At 38.0% G+C, this 3,347-nt stretch overlaps 1 protein-coding gene across 5 annotated transcripts in view; it reads left to right on the top strand.

Moving 5' to 3' along the window:
• The window catches only part of LOC144959908 (irregular chiasm C-roughest protein-like), a 328,564-nt gene that overhangs the window by 194,362 nt on the left and 130,855 nt on the right, over positions 1-3,347 (top strand). The window lies entirely within an intron of this gene.

Below are 3,347 nucleotides of genomic sequence, written 5' to 3'. Positions count from 1 at the left end.
ANGATGATGATGATAACATTGTGTTTATGACAATACTTGTACAGTACAGTGTATAATAATACATTTGTGGTCATGCAGTGCGTGGCGGTGCGTTTTGTTGTCAAAAGGAAGAGATAATAGTACACTTACTGTATAGTGCCAGCATTTAAATGTGACCCATCGTCTCAAAACGGTATAAGCCGAATTAAATGTTAAAGTGGTCAAAAATATAAATCGTTGGCATTGGCCCCATGAAATATGGTATCCATTCTCCTCAATAAAACATACAAACTCAACACAAGTCTGATATTTCTGGCTATAAATTCAGTTTTCAACATCTTAACCATCCCGACTTAATACCGTTTTGAGACGAAGGGTCACAAATTTCTTTGGTTGTACTTCCTCCGGTATTTTGACGGGATAAACCTGGCACGGTGAATTACAGTATAGCTGTTCTTGTTCTTTTCTAGTCTCTGTAATCTGGTCGGCAGCAAAGGCTGCGAAACGTGTTTACATCGTAAAATTTACTCATTTCAACACACACACATACACACACACACACACACAGACACATACAAACACACACACACACACAGACACATACAAACGCACACACATACAAACACAGACACATACAAACGCACACACATACACACACACAATAAAGAAAAATTGAAACGAGAGAGAGAGAGAGAGAGGAAAGATGGATAGAGAGAGAGAGATGGAGAGAGAGAGAGAGAGAGAGAGAGAGAGAGAGAGAGAGAGGATAGATGGATAGAGAGAGAGATGGAGAGAGAGAGAGAGAGAGAGAGAGAGAGAGAGAGAGAGAGGGGGGGGGGAATATTAAAACAGAAAAAAATGCAGTTTCTTTTTCAAAAGATATCAATAATCATTAACGCAAGGGAACGTTTCGGGTTTAGCTGAGGTCAGTCTTATTATGCCTACTTGCAACATTAATCTTCAGTGAATGTCGTTAATTGGGGGTTTATTTCCTCATAATTAATTCATATCACATGACCTATTTCTACTATCACCAATTCCTTGTGGGGATAATTAATGGAGACTTAGAGTAAATGGCCTGTCTTTCTGGAATATTCTTCTTAGCTTATGCTAATTCTCTCTCTCATTATCTCTCTCTCTATTTCTATCTTTCTCTCTCTCACTCTCTATCTATCTATCTATCTATCTATCTCTCTATCTATCTATCTATCTATCTATCTATCTATCTATCTATCTATCTATCTATCTATCTATCTATCTATCTATCTATCTGTCTGTCTATCTATCTATCTATATATCTATCTATCTTTATATCTATCCATATATCCATCCATCTATCTATCTATCTATCTATCTATCTATCCATCGATCCATCCAACTATCCAAACATCTATCCATCCATTCCATATATCCATCCATCTATCTGTCTATCTATTCCATCTATTTATCTATCTATCCATCCATCCTGTCTTCTGTTCTTCCATAGTTCAATAGGCAGGGAGGTTACTTACTGTGTCTTCTAACCCCCTATATATCTCTTTTCCAACATGCTTTCTGTCTTTGTCTTGGAATTTGGATTATTTGGTTTTGTACCTCTGGCCGGAGTTCTTGGCTGGGAAACAGTCAAATGTATAGTTTTAGTTCTGGGAGATGATATTATTTTTTTCCTTGTAAGCCATCTTTCTTTTATGTTCTATTTTGTTGTGGTTTTGATTCTGGTATTTTGAGTATTTGAGCATATTCCCTTTAGTGGAATGTTATGGTTGCGTCTGGATGCGAGTTTTAGGTGATCTCAGACTAAATATGCTAACAGTGTGTTCTTGGAATCTACATCTGTTCCCTATTTGTACTTCTCCTATTTGTCTTACTTTTTTCTTGGGTGCTTTAATTGTAAATCTGGAATTTTTGACTATCCCATTTTCTTCTTCCTTTTTACTGGTGCTGAATAATTGACCTTAATCTGTTGCATGCGGTAAAACCCGTAAAACAACCTCTCTCTCTCTCTCTCTCTCTCTCTCTCTCTCTCTCTCTCTCTTTCTCTCTCTCTCTCTCTCCCTCTCTCTCTTTCTCTACCTATCGATCTATCTATCTTCCTCTCCTTCTATCTATCCCTCTCCCTTCCACCACTCTCTCTCTCCCTCCCACCTCTTTCTCTCTCCCTCCCACCTCTCTCCTTCCCTCCCACCTCTCTCTCTCTCCCTCCCATCTCTCTCTTTCTCTCTCTGTCTCTTTCTACTCATTCCATACTCTCTCTCTCTCTCTCTCTCTCTCTCTCTCTCTCTCTCTCTCTCTCTCTCCCCTCTCCCCCTCTCTCATTGTATTTTAAATGTATTCTCCATAATAATAGATTTGATTTCTACTTTTACTTCTTTAAAACACTGTGTTTGGAAAAGGGGGGTTAAGGAACATGTATTTATTTTAAGTTTCATTTTATAATTCCCAGAGTCCTTTCTTCATAACACTTACTTTAAATTACATTTCAAGACATTTTATATTTTAAAATCGTCTACATTATTTTGTATGCAAAGTACCTTGGCATTCATTGACAAAGCTCCGGTGTAGCATTCCAGAATGACTCTATCGCCAAAAAGACTCTAGAGTTAAATTGGCGTACGCAAGACAGACTCTAGAGTCATTCTCGCGTGGTACACCGGCTTCAAGCTGGGAAATAAAGCGTAAAAAAAAATGTTCATTGTGTGAGCAAGGCCTTAACTAATTAACTATCCTACTTTGGAAAGACACATATTGTTTACAAATTTGGCCAGAAAATTCGTTCTTGGAATATAGATAGTTTTAAACAAACTTCAGCTTAGCAAAATATTTCAAACCTGGGACGTTAAGAAAGACTTCGTGAGGGCCGAGGTTTGAGAGTTTATTTTTTTGCGAATATGAAGGTCATTTAAATCGATCGATATTCGAAGGACCAGTTTTCTGGCCAAAGTTTTTAAAACATTCCAGAGTTTGGCATGCTAACTGGTTAAAGATACGACATGTTAAATCACTTAAGGAATCCCAGACTCTCTCACAAGAATGGCGGTATGTTAGAAATATCCTCTTTACATAGGAAATACAAGACAGATATAGATAGTGTGCGCTTGGCTGAGAAGCTCACAACATTGCCATCCGGAAATATAACGGACAAACACATAAAACTATGTGTACCGTTAGACGTTTATAGTCTGGTTAACTCAGTTTAGTGAGAATTACTCATAAACGAGGATGGTAAAAAACAATAACAAAGACCTGAATGACGTCATCTTCATTCTATCTATAGGCCACCACCGCCCTCCTATATTGAAAATACTAACGGAAGAGTGATAATGGAGTGGCCCCGGATGGGAGCAATGCAGACAATGGACGTTTCGGGT

Source organism: Berghia stephanieae, chromosome 14, assembly GCF_034508935.2.
Source record: "Berghia stephanieae isolate SIO BIC M18660-M18661 chromosome 14, UCSD_Bste_1.3, whole genome shotgun sequence".
NCBI lineage: Eukaryota > Metazoa > Mollusca > Gastropoda > Nudibranchia > Aeolidiidae > Berghia > Berghia stephanieae.
This window is presented reverse-complemented; position numbering and strand designations above follow the sequence as displayed.